This window comes from Triturus cristatus, chromosome 6 (genome assembly GCF_964204655.1).
Source record: "Triturus cristatus chromosome 6, aTriCri1.1, whole genome shotgun sequence".
NCBI classification, from domain to species: Eukaryota; Metazoa; Chordata; class Amphibia; order Caudata; family Salamandridae; genus Triturus; species Triturus cristatus.
This window is the reverse complement of record NC_140589.1, coordinates 798,256,448-798,276,644: the sequence shown is the minus strand read 5'-3', so window position 1 is coordinate 798,276,644 and position 20,197 is coordinate 798,256,448.

The window sequence follows — 20,197 nt, the reverse complement described above, 5'->3', positions numbered from 1 at the left end:
CCAGAAACAACCTCCAAAGGCCCAGAACACTGGCAGGCACCTCTTGGCTGGTCAGATCTCCCAGCAAAGAAGTTCAGGGGGGCAGGGGGTGAAGCCTTTGTGTCCATGAGACTTCAGAACAGGAGACAAGCTCTACTTCAAGCCCTTGGAGATCTTCCTCAATCAGGAGACACAGCACACAGCAAAGTTCTTGTCCTTTCCTTGGCAGAAATAGCCACTGCAGGTCAACCCCCAGACAGCACACAGCAAAGGGGCAGTATGTCTCCTTCAGCTTCTCTAGATCTTCTCCTTGGCAAAGGTTCCTCTTGATTTCCAGAAGTAATCTCTGAAGTCTTTTCTATCCCTGAGATTTCCATCAGGAGGCAAGCTGTACTTCAAGCCCTTGGAGAAAACTCTAACATCAGGATGATGAAAGTACAGTCCAGACATTTCCCTGCCCAAGACAGAAGCAACCACTGCAGGCCAATCCCAACAGCACACAGCACATGGGCAGTACTTCTCCTTCAGCTTTACCGGCTCTCCTTCTTGGCAGGTTCCTTAGTTCAGCAGTAATCTAAAGTTCTGCGGTCTCTGGTCTCCAATATTTATATTTCATTTATCTTTGTTTTCTGGTGTCAGAGAGGCTCTGTGCTTAGTCAAAACCAGTTCTGTCCTTTCTGGTGCAGCTTCCCAGCAGGAGGTGGAGACTGCATTGTGTACGGCAGACCAGGCCCATTCAGGTAAAAGGAAATCTCCTCCCCCTACTCTAAATGCAGCCCATGTCTATTCAGCCCAGCCCTGACTCATCCAGGAAAGGCAGGACACACCTCAACCACCCCCCCATTGGCTGTCTACAGTGAATGCACATCCCCAGCACCTGTCACTCCAAAGCCAGACAGCCAATTCACAAACCAGCAGAGGTACAAAGGATGGCTAAGAAAGAAAATTCCCATTTTCTAAAAGTGGTATTTTCAAACACAGAATGTAACAATCATCCTTACTAAAAGATGCATCTTTATATTCTTAATGGACAGTTATATTTATAAGATGTTATAAATAAACTCCCATTCTATTCTATGGGACAGATAGCCTTTCAATAGTTAAAAAACTAAATTCACTGTAGTTCACTATCAAGAGGACATGTTGCACACATCAGGACATGTCCTATCTTTCACATACACTGCACCCTGCCCACATGGGTACCTTGGGCCTACCTTAGGAGTGACTCACATGTAAGAAAAGGGAAGGTTAGGGGCTGACAATTGTGTGCAGACTACGCACAGACACTGCAGTGGCAGGTCTGAGAACCTTTTGCAAGGCTGCTTGTGTGGGTGGCACAATCAGTGCTGCAGGCCCACTAGCAGCATTTGACTTACAGGCCCTGGGCACACAGTGCACTGTACTAGGGACTTAGTGGTAAGTCAGATAAGCCAATCATGGAAACACCAATCCATAATGACAATTTACACAGGGAGCATATGCACTTTAGCACTGATTACCAGTGGTAAAGTGCCCAGAGTCCTAAAACCAACAAAAACAGAGTCAAAAACAGGAGGCCAAAAAGCAAACCATCTGGGGATAAACCCACTGAAAAAGCCAGGTCTAACAGTATTATATATTTTTAAAAAGTCAAAATAAATTCATTCATTTTAACATTATTTCATATTGGGTTCTATTTTAAGTCGCTGCCTTAGTTATTTTTTATGGGAGGGGAGTTGCAGTCCCACTGGTTTGCAATGTTTGGTGCTGAACTTACTCCAGGTCTGAGCTGGAGTACATTTACTACAGTTTTGTCATTTTTGACAGTAGAAACTTTAGAAGTGCAGTTTGTAAATAGCAATAGGATTACTCCTTCGTAGGTGGGTGTTTGTCCCTTCTCTAAACTCCTCCTATGCCCTGCCTAAACCCACCCCTTTTAGTAGTAAATATTCCCCATTTTCCAGCCACTGCCCATGATCCCTCCCATAATTACTACTAAGGGCCCGATTCTGATGCGGTTTGGAAAGCTTCCCGACCGAATGGGTTTGGGAATGGTTTCCGACCGAATCAGATCGGGAGAGTCCAACCGAGCAAATACGATGTATCCGGATGCATCCAGATACGATTTGGTTGGACTCCCATTGACTTCAATGGGAGCCTTTGTTCTGACCGAATGCATAGGCTCCCATTTAAGAAAGGGGTGGCTCGGGAAAATCGGGCACCCTGTGGCGGGCAGCCCCTTCTGCTTGCCACACTGTGCATGGCTGCTACCCCCACAGACCTGATTGGGAAGGCTCTGGGTGCAGGGAGGCCCACCATAGTCCCCCAATGTCTGATTCCGACTGCCAATTCGAGTCGGACGGCAAAATTCGGAAAGGCTGGCCAAATCCAGCATCATACTTGGTCGTTTGGAAACACGGCCTGTAGAGACGTACGATTCTGCTCTGTATGGCTTGGTCATTCCAAATGAGGTCGAGTTCGGATTGGGATATTCCTAATGCCTAACTCGCATCGTATTCAGTCGATTGGAAACCTTTCCAAATCAATCGGAAAGACACGTTCCCGATCCGGTTTGGACGGAGCAAATGCCATTAGGAGGCCTTCCTAACCACATCGGAATCAGACCTTAAGTAGTAAACTTACACATGTGAGGATTCCCAATATTAAAGATAGGAGGGGTGGAGATTTCCACTCATAGGTTTGTGAATTGCATTTTGTAATTGCCTTTACATTGCTCATTTTACCCCTGATGAGGCATTGATGTGATTAAATACTATTCTGAGTAATAAGGCCGTTAGGAGGCCTTCCTAACTGCATCAAAAACAGGCCTTAAGTAGTAAACTTATACATGTGAGGATTCCCAATAGTAAAGATAGGAGGGGTGGAGATTTCCACTCATTGGTTTGTGAACTGCATTTTGTAATTGCCTTTACATTGCTCGTTCTACCCCTGATGAGGCATTGATGTGTTTAAATACTACTCTAAGTACTTAAAAAATGCAGTTTGTGAATCGGGCCCCGCAATCTAAATCAAAAGGTGAGGTTCTTGGCATTTAGTAATATTCCAGTAGCATCTGTTTCATGATGTTACAGGGGAAACAGACACCACTTGGCATTCCCTGTTCCTTGGTAAACTTGCCTGACAGTCACTGTTTGTCTGACTAGGGTCAGTGACAAACGCCTTCGATGCCCACCACGGCCATTCATCATATTTGCATTAACCCAAATCATAGCCTATATTTGTAAGGTAGCAGGAACCTCAATCAGTGCTGTCATAATGTTAAAATACATTGGTTGCTGTACATTTATTTTTGTCCCAGAACACAATTCCAGACTGTGGGTCACCCCCAACTAGGTTAGGCCACGATTCTGGGGACTGAGAGACAGGTGTGGCAGGGTGTGTATTTTGATTCCACTTCGAATCAGCAACAATTAGGACATAGGGGCATGTTCGATTAAGCCTTTGAAGGGTTTTATTATTAAAGATTAACACCAGAGAAACATTTCAGATTATAAATCAGTGTTTCTCACTATTTCGCCACATTATGAGAACTATTCACATGTTTATTTTTATCAGCTACTTGGAGGTATACAGAAGTATTACGAATATTTTTGCTGTGGAGGTGTGTTGATGAGCAGAAGAAATACCATTGGTCCTGTATTCCACAACTTGAATATTTTAGTGTATGAGGAGGAGTGGAATAATGTAACAAAAATACACCACAGCCCTCGAGCTTTTTGTAAATACTTAACAGTTGTTCCTCTTTATCAGTCAGGCTCGATAGTCAGACCTACATATTAGCAGATTTGATTTCTTTTTCCACTCAAAAATCAATTCTGCTGAATTCTGGAAGGCACCTTTTGATACTCTTAGAGTGTGGAGTGGAGGGAAATGGCTATCATGCATCTCACCTCACAATTTACGAAACAGTTTTTATTATCGCCATTTTGTAAATGCACGCATTTTGACTTTATAGCGTACAACCTGCTTTCAAATCACACTTTTGATGCTTGACCAAAAAGCACTATAACAGCCTGTACCTCATATATTAATTTGAGTAATGTAAAAAATACTGTAATGTAAACTACACACAGTGTGCTATCTAGAGAGTATGCTCTCTGTACATATTGTTATCCCCTGCTCATCACATCCATGTTTCTAGGTTTGACATGTATGGCACTTCCAACAATCATGGCAAATATATGGTACTATGTATTTACTTTAAGGGGCTTTGAGTCAGCTTCCTTCACCCATGGGCTTCTTTTGCTCGTCATCTATCATCCACTGGCTTGAGGCATTGTCAATCACACCTTGACTCAGCCGATAGGATTATTTGGATCTCATCTTGTTGCTATTGCCTATTTGGATGTGTCCTTCCATATCCATTGAAATTCAGTAAGGACTATTTTACTGTCAGTGAGTGATCCACTAGCATGGGTGGGGAGAGAGTGAATGCCTACAGAAGTATTTAAAAATGGACACTACAGAAAAAGGTTGCTTTATTTTCTGTTGTATCCTTTTCTCAGTTGGATTTCTCTGCCCCTGCTTCCCAGTACTTAAACAAGTTTTTTGCCTGATCCTCCAGAATTTAGCAGTTTCAAGACAGGTAAAAAAAAACTCTGCGAAACTGGAATTTTGCAAAAATCCTATGGTTTTTACAAAAGCCCCGTACAAATTAAAAACAAAAACATTTTGGTTTTATCGACCCTTTAGTACTGCTGGGTCAAAGAAATGATGGTGGGTAGAAGAGAGGTATTTACTTTCTCTCTCTCCATTCCACTTTGTAGCCTCTGACACCACTACAAGCTTCCTGAAGGTGGAGCCTGACTCCCAGGAAGCTCAAAACATGCTGCCAACCTTGCCAGGACTGAGATACTGCTAGGGGGCCTGACTCAGCAGGTATGTCAATGTAGTGGCCTCCTTTGGCAGTCATTGTCCTAACCCTTGCCCCGTGACACTGGTGCTCCTGCTTACTTCCCCTTAATTGTCCCCCACTTCCCTTGTAGTGATCCTCCTTCATACCATTCCCTATGGCACATGTTTTCTGCACATCTCCTCCCCCAAGCAGCCTTGATTGCCTGTAATCTCCCCACCCCCTCATCCCACCTGCACCAACCTCATGCATAATTAGCAGCATGAAATACACAGTGCTTGAGGGAGCTGTTACCTTTGTCCCTTCTGTCTTCCTGTCACATGGATTTATATTGTAATTGTATTTATATGAAACTTAACACCCCTGATGAGGCGCTGAAGAGCTTTTCAATGATAGCAGCTCTCCAGAGCCCATGGTTACAGTTTCTTTAGTTAGTAGCTTATATTTGTTTTCTATTGTGTAAAGTGAATGCTCATCGAGATTTCATGCCTTAAGTGTCTAGTTTAAAGGTAGTGCCTGTTAGTGGATGATTAGGTTAAAAGAGGAATAAAAAAGAGGTTTGGGATGATTCACAAAGTGGAGGTAGAGGCATAGTTGAGTCAGAGAGTGGGCAGAGTTGTAAATGTTTTTATGTAAATTGTTAGTGAGTGTGGTGGACATGTGCCCCTGTTAGTTGGATGATTAGGTTAAAAGAGGAATAAAAAAGAGAAGAGTTTGGAAATATTTATTTGGGAGTCTATAGTAGTATGAGAGGTTTGGGATGATTCACAAAGTGGAGGTAGAGGCATAGTTGAGTCAGAGAGTGGGCAGAGTTGTAAATGTTTTTCTTGAGTTTTTGTTTTTTTCCTCCATAGTAGGTGGGAAATATTTAAATATAGAGATACGTACCTACACATAGAAGGTATACATACTTGGAGATGTTAACTTGTTACACATCGGCAAAATAATATAGCAGTACAGCCCACATGTAGATGCATACATAAATATTTACAAACTCAGGAATTCACACTTTTGCTGTTGATAAAATGTACAATTATATTGCATTTTTTCGCCTATACTTCAATAGTTTAGCACTTATACATAGAATTCCTATATTCATATTTATACATTATGACAGTAACGTTTTATCATTGAAAACTAAACCCAGAAGAATTCCCTCATCAACTTAAATGTTATCTATATATTGACGAAAGTATATGACGTATATATAATAAGGATAAATTATAAATCTATCTAGCTAGACATACAGCCCGAATTAGGCACACAGCTAGATCCTGGTCTAGAAAAATAGCTTTTTGTAATTTGATGTAAATCTGTTTAGTAGTTTGGGAGTTAAAGAAAGAAATTTATAGATACCTAAGAACGCAGATTTTCTGTGGATCTACTTGTGGTGGATTTGCGGGTACACGTGGGCGATCCGCAGGTCCATGGGAAATGCAAGGCCCTGATTGGCTGGCCGCGACCTGAAAGGAAAGTTGAGGCTGCCATTTTGTTTGTCGCTTGGCCCGGGGGAGGGAAAAATAAAGTGTCAAAACAAATAAGAGGTCACTATACAGGTATCCTGACCCTATAGGACACTTGGAGGAGTACCTGAGGGACACCTCATTGGCAAGAAATTGCCAGAGAATTTTTGGCATCCTTAATCAAAGTTCCCCGGGCACCGGCAGATCCACAAAGTTTCCACGGGGATCCACAGGTACCCCCGGGTACCCCTCCTATCAAAAGCCCAATGGAGAAAACAAAACTCCTCACACACCATCCCCCGTAGAGCATGGCCTTTGGCGATGTGCAGCGTGGGGTTGGCCAACCCCCTCTGCGCATGGCCAAAGACCGCTCACCGCAGTTGTTGTATTAACATACAGTAATTATATGTTACTTCAAGTTAAAAAAACAAAGCAATTTACTGAAAAAAAACAAGGGGGTACAGGGACATTATAGTTAGGTTCACGTTTTACTCGCACAAAACCATAGAAATTCAGCAGTTATAGTTATAATTATACTTATCTTAGGAGACTATAACTCATGCCATTAAGTAACTTTAGGCCACGTGTTATAGCTAGGACCAGTAGGGAGTTATAGTTAGGACCCAGTTTCCACAGGAAAAGCATTGTTTGTTTTGCTAATAACTTTGGCACCGTTTGTTGAATCTTAACAAAATGTTCTAAAATAGTTTGACACTCACTTCAGTTGCTATCTGGAAAGTGTTGGGGTGATTCGTCAAGTGGGAGCTGAGAAAAAGGGGGGTCCGAAACATAGTTTCCCCTTGCAGTTTCCCATAAGGATTTTAGATATGAATACGGATTGAACTGCTGAATGGAATTGCACCAAATTTGGCAGAATGCTAGGGGCATATCAACAAGGGCTTTATCTCTGCTTTTTTTGGCTTTAAAAGCCAAAAAAGCAGAGATAAAACTAGCGCCCTATCAACAACAGGGTGCTAACACGCAAATTTGCATGTTAGCACCCTTTTACTCTACACCTCCCCTTGCATCTCTAATGAGATGCAAAGGGGGCGTTCCAGAGTAAAATAATAGGAGAAATGTCGCTAAGCGACATTTCTCCTATTATCAAGAATGTCGCTAGCCCTGTTAGAGACAAAAAAAGCAGCGCTAACCGCGGTTAACGCTGCTTTTTTACGTCTGCTAATTTTCAGACTTAGCCATGATATCCTATGGAAGGAGGATATCATGGCTAAGTTTGCCTGTCCCTATCAACAAGGTAACGTGTGATTATCGCTGGGTTTCCAGCGATAATCTCACGTTAGCCTGTTAGCGTGTAGATTTTTATCGCTATTGAGATAAGCGTTGCTAATAGCACGCTATCTCAGCGATAAAAATTCACGCTAGCCGGCGATAATTATCCTCACGCTAAGAGCGCTGAGCGATAATTATCGCCGGATGTTGTTGATATGCCCCCTAGATCTTGGTCCAAGAAAGATCTCTCTTTCTGATTTGGTGTAAATCCGCTCAGTAGTTTTTAAGTAAATTCAAGATGAAGTGGTGGCAGCCAACTTGGGACTCGGGACTCGGGACTCTGAACTCAGTCCTAAGAAAAAAGTTTTTTAAAAAACAAGCGGGCTGCGTAAGAAAACTCTGATGCATTAGGCCTTGTGAGGACGTGCCACAGGAACCCCGCTAGGGGACACATTTTCTTTTTTTTTAAATGTTGCCACAAATTTTTGGAGGATTCACTGCAATTTATTTTCGTTAAAAACAGGTGCGGTCTAACCTGCTTTTTTTTTGCCCCACAGGTGGACCAGGTCCCGGGAGGAATTCTTTATATTATTATGGGGAGGGGGATTATGAGGCCCCACTCTCCAGGCCGAAATCAGCCTCATGGACCCCATCCCCCGGCTATTATTCAGAAGGGGAGGTGGGTCATGCGGCCCCACTCCCCGGGTCATTTCGGCCCCGGAGACCACATCCCCCGGGACCTGGCCAGAATAACAAAGGGGAAGGGGCCACATGGTCTCTCCTCCCACAGCAATTATTGTCTCTGGGAATCCCAGCACTCAGGGCCAGCCCCTGCTATGTACCGCCATGTCCACCCCTGGAACATAGCGGCTTCAATGCCCTCACCGGGGCAGGCAGGGAAACCTGTGTTTGCTTCCAACCAAGAGCAAACATAAACTCTGCTTTCATCTGGCGGGAGCTTTAAAAATGCTCCTGCCAGCTGGAAGCAGTCTTCAGATCTGTTTCCCTGCCTGCAGTGATGCAGGCAATAAAAAAGATTTAATATTGCTCCTGCAATATTAGCTGCTTCTGCTGGATGCAGGAAGTTGAATGGAGTGGCAGGATACTTGGGGCTTCCCCTGCAGCCCCCAACCAGGATATGGTGAGGGCCTTGGGTGGACACCATGGCACCCATCCTTTGTTTTCCAGGCCCCAGGGTATGGGGTCCCAGTGCCGAAATTGGCCTGGGGGGCTGTGTTGCTATCTCCCTCTTTAGTAATTGGCCAGGCACCAAGAGATGGGGTCCACAGGGCCAATATTGGCACCAGGAGGGGAGGTGCAAACCCCCTCCCCCACAAAATGTGCTGGGCCCCAGGGATGGGTCTCTGGGGCCAGAATCGACCAAGGAGTGTGCTGTGTGCCCCCTGCCCATTAAATATAGTGCCAGGCCCCAGGGAATGGGGTCCCACAGTGACCATAGGCCTGAGGTGGGGAACCTCATGGCCCCTTTCCCCTAAAATATGTTGCCGGACCTTGGAGGTTCGGGTTCCTGGGGTCAAAAGCAGCCTGGGAGGAGGACCTCCTGCCCCCTCCCCCTAAAAAATGGGTGAGTCCCAGGGGATGGACCACATGGTCAAAAGCAGCCTGCTCAGGGGGCCTCCGGGTTGGCTGCCTTTGGGTGCTTGGCCACAGGCCAGGCCCTGCGTCTAGCCATGCACGCTAAAGCGCATAAACAGCAGTGGGTTGGCTGCATGAGGAGGCAGTGGCTGAAGGGCTCGGCTGCAGACCAGGCCCTGCAGCCAACCTCACTGTTGCACACAGCCAAGTACCCTGCTCAGTGCTGGGTTGGCTGCACATGGTGGGTTGGCCACAGGGCCTGGCTGCAGCTGCAGCCAACCTTGTCACCCGCATGGCCGAAGGCTGTGCTCAGCATGGGGTTTGCTAAATGTATTACTTTACTTCAAACAAATCCTACAAATTCACTGAAAAGAACAAAGGTTACAGCGATATTATAGTTAGGGACTGAAAAAAACAAAGGCTACAGGGCTATTTAGTTAGGAAATAGAATTACAAAAAACCTCAGGAATTCACTAAAAAAACAAAGGGTACATCAACATTATAGTTAGGTTCAGATTTTACACAAGCAAAACCATAGAAATTCATCCGCTATAGCTATAGTTATCTCAAATAACTGTAACTCATGCGCTAAAGTAACTATAACTTTTGCCCCCGCCATGCACTGCTCATTATCCCACATATTACATCCCTCATGATATCTTCTATGACATAATTGATAATATCACTGCAGCATTTTCTATAAAATTATTAATAAGAAAACTATGCATGGCTGGGGCTAACGTTGTAGTTATGTTAGGGTGCGAGCTATAGTTATTTGAGATAACTGTAACAATAACTGTTGAACTTCTATAGTTTTGTGTGTGTATAATCTGAATCTAATTATAATGTCCCTGTAACCTTTAGTTTATTTAGTGAAAAAAAATATGTATATCAAAATAATACCCTTTCAGGTTTAAGAGCGCTGCAATAATTATGCAAAAAAGAAAGCAAAGAACTCTGGGTAGTTCCCAAGTTTAGGTGGTGAGCAACTCCTACATATACTTAAGGTTATGATAATATCTGTCTATCAGATCATATAAACGATGTTATATTATTATAGACATTATTATAATGCTGGGTAAGTATCAATATATTTATAATTCTTTTTATACTTACAGGAGGGGAAAATATATATATATATATTTTTTTGTATAGGTAGGAACTCTGGGTAGTTATGGTGGAGAGCAGCTCCGATATAGAGCACCCTACAACACCAGCGACACTCTGAATCTGCTCATCTCAAATTTATTTTATTCTAGCACAGTTTTTAGGCACGGGATTAGCACAGTGCCTCCCAAGCCAAACTGGAAACTGACAAAGGCTCCTGTCATGTTTACAGAAAAATCTTGAAGGATAGGATTAGCTAGTGCCGTCCATGCTGAACTGAAAAATGACAAAAACTGTCCTCCCTCCTGATTATATCTGGAATGCACGGAGTAGATTGGAACAATCTTTGTTATTCCGCTTTAGATCAGACACGTTGAAATACCTGTTGTGCTTCCTTCAAGGCTTTGTTCACTATTTAGAGACTATACACTGTCCCTGCGATAATGTTTCAGTGCTCCATTTTACCTTTTTCTGTAAATTTCATGTAAGGTATACGAGATTGTTTTTAATCCCGGTTTAAAAAAAGTATTCCTAAAATATTGGTTAATGTAGGCCCGCCCTCAGACTTTTAATGACACTACCTAATCCTGAAATTGTTTTATATGTTGTTTTTAAAAAACAAAATCTGCAGTGCGAACACCCTGGGGTCTATGTGTCTTCAAATACATTTTTTTGTTATGTTTTAGCTTTTTAACTATTGCTTGATTTGTCTTTTATGAATTATATTCTTGATGTAATGTTGTATGTGCCTTTATGGATGTGTTTATATTTCTGAATAAAGCTATTTATTGATTGATTTAGTCTATTTTATTGAGAGGTTGTGATCCAATCGAGAGTGGTACCCTCTATGCCTACTTTGTGGAGTCTTTGGATTGGAGTGTCATAATTATCAGTGCCGTAGGCAACTGAAAGGCCCAAAAGAAGTAGTGCAGGAACCCCATTGTGGTCTACTGTGTTCTTAAAGTCATCCCAGATGGCGATTAGGGCAGAATCCTGTTTGGGAGTCAGAAAGTATGGAGTTATCTTCAATGAAATGTGACATAAGGACAAAGGCTGCTCTTTCAGTTTGCCCAGGAATGGTCAGTTTGCTATATATCTATTGTTGTTCGGGTCTTGAGGGTCCAGGTTTTCAAATGATGGGTGTCTATATTTGCCTTTTTTAAGTCTTCTGGAAAATCTCCTGTTAATGAGTTATGATGAGTGTACTGACTGGGGTGAGGAAATTCAAAATATGGCTCGTCTTTGCTTGTAACGCCACCACGCTGTTGCCCTCACTCAGGCCCCTTCAACATTCATAGCGTTTCTTTCACGTTCTATACTGTTGCACATATTACACGACCTTTCCTGTTTCCCCGAGCTAAGTCCATTCTGAGACCCGGCTCGAAGCAACTAATCCCCCAGATAACCATCTATTGACCCTTGGTGACCGTTCTCGGCCTCTCCAGTTGTTTTACGAATCACCATCTTCAACACGCAAACACGTCCTGTCGTAAATTAATTCAACCTAGGAATGGCTATGCCACCTGACCTATAGGGTCGGGTAGAGAACACGACCTTAGGGAAGGAATTTCTATTGCCCATTATCCTGTATCTTGTACAAAGAATGTTTTCTTGTGGATGATTTGTATTTTTATTGCACCTTGTGGGGGTTGTTGCTTTAGGGGATTCAACCGCTACAAAAGACTGTGAGCCACAGATTGAAGTGGCAGTCTCCTGAGAACCTACCACCGATGTACTTCTAGGACAACTGTACTTAGCTGCAGCTAATAAATTGAAGTTCCTATGCCAGACAGAGTGTTCCGTGTCTCTAATTTGGAAGGCGAACTCAGAAGATTTCAGGCGTACCCTGCGCCGCTGGGCTTTAAAAGCCCGGTTCTTCAATTTGGTGCCCTCTGTGAGGCCGCTTCAGAGGACGTGGGTCCAGCCCGAGGATCGTGAAGAGCCCCGCAAGGAAATTCCGGAGGACGCGCACCACGTGATCGACCCCTGCATGTCGTAAGTGGACCGAAGGTTGTTTACCGTGTGGCTTCTCCCTCCCAACGGCTGAAAAGACCTGCTGCCCTGACTGCGGCCACACTTTGGCTCCCTTTGTACTTGGTATAGCGAGACATCAGATGGACCTCTGTTGGCGTACGGAAACACTTGGATAAGTTAAGTATAGTGGCCCCTCCTTTGTCTTTGTTTTGTTTTGTTCGACTTTTGCAAAAGCCGAAACCGAAGGGTGAGTGCAGTTTGTGTACAATAAAGTGACGATTTAAACCCCTTGAAGTTTGTACAGAAACTAGTGTTGCAGCGATGCCTGGTTTCAGTAAATTTGGAAATTGGTTTGGTTGTAATCGTGATAGGGCTTCCCGACTGGAGGATTCTTGTCCAATTCCTCCGGCCGGAACTCCCACTTATGAAGTATATTCTAAACATGGTATTGGCCCCATAGCTTTTAATGAGGCGTGGGTTCGCTATACTAGAAAAGATGGTGTTTTAAGATGGCCGCAGAACGGCAGTTATGAGCTCAATATTTTAGATAATTTGGAGAACACTTTGTTTAAGCGAAAAAAGCCCGGCCGGCTATGTTTGACTCTTTTCACCTATGGCGGAAGGAGGCCAAACAGAAAGAAATAAAACAAGCAAAAAGGGATAGGAGGGATATGTCTATTTTGCAAGCTGCGCAACAGTTTAAAAATAACGAAACCGATCATGCGATTGAGGTCTCAGATAGGCAACATCGTATGGCGGTAGATAAATGTTATTCAGTGTTGCCAACTTCCCCTACGGAGAAAAATATGAACCCTGAGAAGGATCCTTTAATGTCCCATCTGCTGAGATTACCCCCGCCCTATGCGCAGGGAGCTAATGTGCCTTTTGGATTACCGCCTGCCCCCGGAGCGAATGCACCTTTATTGTTAGCACCTGCCCCACCCGCCTTTTGTCCCACCTGTCGCTCCCCAACCGGTTCCTGCACCCCCACCACAGTCTTCTCCGGCATTTCCGAGCTCTCCCTTACCTTCGGCTCCCTCTGTAAATATTACTTCCTCTTCTGCTCCGCCTAATATTCTGTCTCCTGTTCTAATGACGAACTCTCCCTCCGCTCGGAGGCGAATGATCGATACCGTTTCTGGCCTTTTGTCCCCTCTCTTCGGGACATTTCAAATGACCCGGTTCCTCCTCGTAGACAAACTCGTAGTCAGTTACCAGGTTTGGAGGAACAGGAAGTGCTGGACCTTCAAGCCCGAAGGTGGATCACGAATGGCCCCCAGTATAGTGTGCAAGATATTATGGTCACCTTTCGGCAGTTTGAAGCACCAACGCAGAGATATGTTTTTGATGCTATGTGTGAAATTTTAAGTCAAGAGTGGGAGGATATGTGTGAGAAGTTGGCCTGGTATATGATGTTCACTAGTTAAAGTGACCACCTTGTACCATGCCAAGCAACCCTTATGGTGTGGTTGTAAGTCAACCTTTTCGGACTAGCTGCCCTAGTGGTAGCGTAGGCTAAGCAGTCTTTGAGGCTAAACTCGTGAAGCGTGTTAAGCCAGCTGTTTTACCAAATGCAACCCACTTTTATACCAATGAAAGGACACCACACAGATATATATTGAAAATATATATGTATTTATTTCTCAAAGTATCCCCTAGACTCTTTATGAGCACAGGAGCACAAATCGTTAAACAAGAATACGTTAGAATACACAGAAGTTGAACTTTATATGGATAGGCCCTGGTGGCCGCTCAAACCATATACTAAAATAGTGGTATAAGTACCACGAACAGAAAAGGGAAAAGGCCTAGGGCCTCTAGAATCGCTGGGCCTACAAGGAGCTAACTTCAGTTAGTGACCAGGAGGTCCACGGGTTGCGTGTGCAGAGCAAATAGTCATACGCGGGCTCCCATAGGTTGTCAATGGGTGCGTAAAAGTTACAAAGTTACTGCAAAAAGGATCTTCCGGATGGATTGTGAACTCAAGATTGGAAACACAGACACTAGAGATGATACTCTACACTTGGGCACCAGAGTGCTAGCTTTACCTCACCCACAGGAAGCAGGTGCATAGGTCTCGAAGTGCGTCGGGTTTCTTCTATCTGTTCAGTGGAGCCTGTGGGCAAAGATGCTGCAGGCGGTCGGTCCGGAAGAGATGCGGTGGATCCAAGAGTGGATCGGAGTTGTAGAAGACCTGTAAGCAGAGGGGACAGTGTTCACAGTCACTAGCCAGTGACCAGCGTGGCACCAGGTGGGTACCAGGCGATGTCGGGTGCAAACAGGAAGAAAGGTGCAGCTTGTCTCTACAGCCACGTGGTCCCTGAAGGTCGACGACGTCCAGGAGTCGGTTCACGAGCTGTCCCACGCAGGCTCTCGCTGTTGGCGGTGTCGGCGACTTGATCGAAGCAAACAAGCCTTGGCAAAAGCAATTGTTGTGGAAAACGAAATAAGCTAATGGTTCTGACCAGCAAGGTCAGAGGGATTGCTCCTTTGGAGGGGAGCAAGGGCCAGTCTGGAGCAACCAGACCAGCAGTGTAGTTCTTGAAGTTCGTCGCCAAGATGGCCACTAGCCAGCGGGCCAGCAACCGGTTAGGCGCGTCAAGTGGCAAAATGCAGAAGGGCCCCACGCAGATCGTGGAGATGCTGGAGGGCTCACCTTTGGTGCAGATGCTGCTCGAGGGTTGGGCTTCTCAGATCCCAAAGCACAACTTGGAGGGAGCCTCGGTTGTTGCGCTTGCAGCTTGTCGTGGTTGTTTCAAGATGGCTGGCTCCACGTGTCTCGGTGCCTCCACGGGTCTCCTCTTTTCAGGGACTGTGGATCGGGCGGTGAGAGGTCTGGAGGTCCAGGTCTTGTCAGTCTCTGGGCTCGGGCTCCGGCGGGAGGCGGCGGCAAAGCAGACGTTGATTCGCTGGATGGTGCTTGCGTTAGCAAGGTGGTCACTCCCTGACCACAGGGGAGATTGGCTTCAGTCCTCTGTGCGGCAGAGCATCAGAGTTCCCATCTTCTTCTTGTTGTTAAGTTGATTCCAGGATGTCTAAAGTCTTAGGACACAGCTCCTACCTTTAAGCGGATTCTAGGGGCCGGACTACCTGCTAGGTCCCTCCCTAAGGGTGGGACCAGGAAGGGGGGTGGTTACACCCCCAATCCTTTGTCCAGCTCGCCCCAGGCCCGGGACTGGTGTGCCCCAGGACCGGATTGAACTGGCATATGCACCGAGGCTCCTTGTGAGCCTCAGGCATGTCTGGTTTCTTTCAAGCCCTACCTGACCAATACACAAAATCCTGTCTGGGGTGGTGCATGCACCTCCCCTGGCAGGAAACCCTTTGTCCACACCTCCCAAGCTGGAAGGACTCCCAGCAGCAGGAGGGCAGACTTATGTCTGTGGTGGCAGCATCCATTTTGTGGAGCTGAGGCTATGTCTGATTTTACCCGGGTTTCAGGTACTGTACATGTCGTGTCCCTCTAGAAGGGTGGAATGCTAACCCCGTCGCCAGAATTGGCGAGGGGTTAGTATTCCAATTCGTATGACACCTTACTCGACATGTTTTGATAAAGCCAAACCAAAGATAGCATTTAACCGCGAGGTTCATAATGCACTTAAGAGTATATGGTATGGCGATATCTGGAAACAGTAAAAGGAAGTGGTTCCGATCACTGCAGACAGGCTCAGCTCATGCCAGAGCACCATCTCACATGAAACCAAGCACTCTGCCTTCAGGATTGTTAAGGCCTGCCATAGGAGTGACGTATAGGTTAATATGTGTTCCATTTAAGGTTAGGCATAGGTATACTATACCTAAGTAAGAGGTGATTACACCAACTTACCCCAACTGAGTGATCAGCCAGTTGTGTCAAATTGTTAGGCCAGGCCAGGGGTGGCATAATACATGCTTCAGCCCCTGGTAGGCCTTAGATACACCAATGCCCTGGGTACCTAGTGTACACTGGTACAGGGGCTCACAGGGTGATCCAACCAATTGGGTATGTACCTAGGGTACATGGAGTCCATTTTAAAGAGAGAACAGCTAGGCTGAGATCCTGAATGGCAGGATCTCAGGCCAACTAAGTCGAAAAACCAGCTAGACACTAGGCAAAAATTTGGGGGTAACCATAGTCAGATATCCACCTTCCTACACAACCCCCCCCCCCCAAACGAAGGGAGATAAGGCTGTCCTTGACCAGGTAAGCCTATATTGCCCAAGTGGCCATATAAGGAAGAACCAGCACTGGCATGGTTACCCCCTGTCTCATGGTCCACTAAGCAATCCCTCACCCTAAGGGTATCAGAGGGTCTCCACCATAGGGAATCTCTACCTTTGGTGTGTCTTGGCAAAGTAAAAGGCTGGTGTTGAGATGGAGTACTGAAGTGAGTGTCCTCAAAGTGAGGCCTCGGCTTCCTCCAATCATCCTCCACCATGGATGCCTTTCTTTCCTTAGCTGAGTTGCACTGTGCTCTCAGGGTCAGCCTCTGGCTACCTAAAGCTGGAGGCTGGGTCCCTTTTGTGGGCTTACTGGAGGGACAGGTCAGGTTTGGGGCCCTAAGGTCCCATGTTTGCCTGTGCCCAACAGAATCCCTCTGGGGGAGGTCCCTAACTACCTGTAAAGGAGATCCCTCAGGAATGTTTTTACCCATCACCTGGCTAGGACTACTAGCCAGGCAATCCTCATTCTTTTGATGGGGGGGTTCTTGTGGACAGGGGCTCTCTTGGGGTCCACTGGCCTCCCTGACCTCTGCAGCCCTGGGCTGACTGAGGCAGGGTAGAGAGAGGCAGGCTACCTGCACCAGACTGGGTCCCGCCTTGGAAAGGTCCACTGACATCAGAGGCTCTGCCAGGCCAGGCCTGGCTACCTCTGGGGCAGTTCCTTCACAAGGGGTGGGTTCAGATCCCTGAGGAGGCTGACCTTTTCCTAATGTCTGGGGAGAGGGAGACTTTTCTTCCTCCCCACTACTCTCTGTTTGTGTGGAGTGATCCATTGTTTCAGGCTTCACTACACCTATGTCAGTCTGAGTATAGGCTGAGACCATTACAGCCTTGCTAACCTTTTCAGGGGGGCACTCAGCTTGTGTTTGAGCTGTGACTGTCACAGCTCTGCCAGTCTCTACAGGGAAGTCTGTCTGTGCCTGGGCTGTGGCTACCACTGCCCTTCCAACCTTTCCAGGGAGGAAATCTATTTGGACAGGGGTTGTGAATGGCACAACCCCACTACCCTTTTGTGAAAGGCCTACCATTTTAGAATGGGTGTCTTGTTCAACTCCAGCCCAAGCTGAGAGTTCTAAGTCATTCCCCAGTAAGCAGTCTACAGGCAAGGTTGGGGACACTGCCACCCTTTTAGGGCCAGTGACACCTCCCCAGCTGAGACATACCTCTGCCATGGGATGACTGTTTTGTTTGCCATCAATGTTTGTTACCTGGTAGGAGAAACCAGGCAAAAGCTGCTCAGAGGGAACTAGCCAATGGGCCACCATAGTGATGCTAGCTCCAGTGTCTCTGTAGGCCTCAGCTTTTGTACCATTGATGTAGGGCTCCTGTCTGTACCTACCCAAAGTGTTGGGACAGGCAGTGAAGTTGGCAAACCCCATGCCACCATCACAGACAAGAGTAGTTGCTGTAGGGGAACTGGCTAAGCCAGGGTCCTCCTGTGTTCCCCAAGTAAACCCACCCAAATTTCTGGGGGCACTCCCACCACCTGGGGGATTACTGCTGACAGTAATAGGTGGTGTGATAGGAGTAATTGGAGGAACAGTTTTGTTTTTAGCCTTTGGGCAACTGCTGTCAGTTTTCCAATGCCCAGGAATTTTACATTCATGGCAGTAAGGCTTTTTACCTGTGGCAGAGGAGGGAGCTTGGGACCCACCACCCTGTGTGGAGTTTTGGGGCCCTGAGGAAGATTTCTCTTTTGCTTGATCCCCACCCTTCTCTTGAGGCTTGGTGGTATCTTTCTTTTGGTCACCACACTGGTTTTTAGGCCTGATCCTGGTCCTGACCCATTTATCTGCCCTCTTTCCCAATTCTTGGGGAGAGGTCAAATCTGAGTCTACCAGGTGTTGATGGAGAAGCTGGTTTTGACAATTACTTAAAATCTGCTCTCTCATCATCAAATTGTACAATCCTGTATAATCAGATACCTTACTTCCCAGCAACCAACCCTCCAAAGCCTTAGTGGCACATTCCACATATTCAGACCAGTCCTGAGTCTGTGCCTTCTGGGTATCTCTGAACATTAACCTGTACTGTTCAGTGGTTAAGCCTAACCCATCAATCAGGACACTCTTCAGGGCTCTGTAGTTTCTGACATCCTCCTCTCTAACAGTGAGGAGTCTATCTCTGCCTCTACCTTCAAAGGAGAGCCATAAGATTGCTGCCCACTGGTCTTCAGGAACCTGCTGCACTTTGCAGGCTCTCTCAAGAGCAGTCATCCACTTGTGGATATCATCCCCACTTTTGTAGGGGGGCACAACCTTGGACAGGTTCCTATTGTCAAAGACCCTATCTTTGTCCCTAGGGACATTGCTGCCACCAGTGGGTATAGACCCACTCTCTTTAGGTTGCCTAGCCTTGTTCAGTTTTTCTTCCATCAGGGCTACTTCTAGCTCCTGCCTCCTGATCCTCAGCTGAGCTTCCTGCATTCTGGCCTCATGCTCCCTCCTCTGAGGGGTGGTCATCCTTCTCCTGGAGTGGCCTTGAGAGCCTCTAGAGGCATGAGAAGCATTAGAGTCACCTGAGTGATTCCTTTGCCTCCCAAGCCCCTGGTTAAGTCCACTGGGGAGATCCAATGGGATGATCCCATTGTCAGTCCCCAATAGCCTTAGTTTAGCTGGGCCAAGTATAACACTTGGCACTGGGCTATTTCTCCCTTCATCCTCACTACCATCTGTATCCCTATCACTTTCATCCTCTGTAGTATGAATCTCATCTAAGGGGTGACTATTGGAAAGGGGTACCTCAGTGGCATCTTCAGAAGGGGGGCCTCCTGTTCCAGTCCCTAAGGGGCCTAACTGGGAGGCTTTCTTGAGAGCTTTCTGATCTTCATCAGCTTGCAAAAGCTCTCTGAGTTCAGCAGAAGTAGGGTTCTTGGGCTGCTTAAGGCCCCTGATATTTGCCAACTGCCTGAGCTCAGTTTGATTTAGGGTAGCAAAGAGAGTTGGTGCCCTCTGGGGGTCACTCTCGACAGAGATGGGTACCTTGGACCCCTCTGCCCCCTCCATTGCTCTTAAGTGTGGGTGGATGTGTTGCAATCTACCTACACTTGGGTTTACCTACTAAACCTATCTAGTAGTTGTAGTCAGGGTGTGCTACTCCCTTTGCTCTACAACAACTAAGTTCAGTAGAACTTAAGTATATCTATCTTGTTTTATATGTACCTACAGGTACCTATGTGATCTTTCAATTGGTAACCAAGAGATTACAATGGTAAAACACAGCAAGCTCAAATCCAACCGCTGCTCACCAATGTGAGAAGTTGGCCTGGTATATGATGTTCACTAGTTAAAGTGACCACCTTGTACCATGCCAAGCAACCCTTATGGTGTGGTTGTAAGTCAACCTTTTCGGACTAGCTGCCCTAGTGGTAGCGTAGGCTAAGCAGTCTTTGAGGCTAAACTCGTTAAGCGTGTTAAGCCAGCTGTTTTACCAAATGCAACCCCCTTTTATACCAATGAAAGGACACCACACAGATATATATTGAAAATATATATGTATTTATTTCTCAAAGTATCCCCTAGACTCTTTATGAGCACAGGAGCACAAATCGTTAAACAAGAATACGTTAGAATACACAGAAGTTGCACTTTATATGGATAGGCCCTGGTGGCCGCTCAAACCATATACTAAAATAGTGGTATAAGTACCACGAACAGAAAAGGGAAAAGGCCTAGGGCCTCTAGAATCGCTGGGCCTACAAGGAGCTAACTTCAGTTAGTGACCAGGAGGTCCACGGGTTGCGTGTGCAGAGCAAATAGTCATACGGGGGCTCCCATAGGTTGTCAATGGGTGC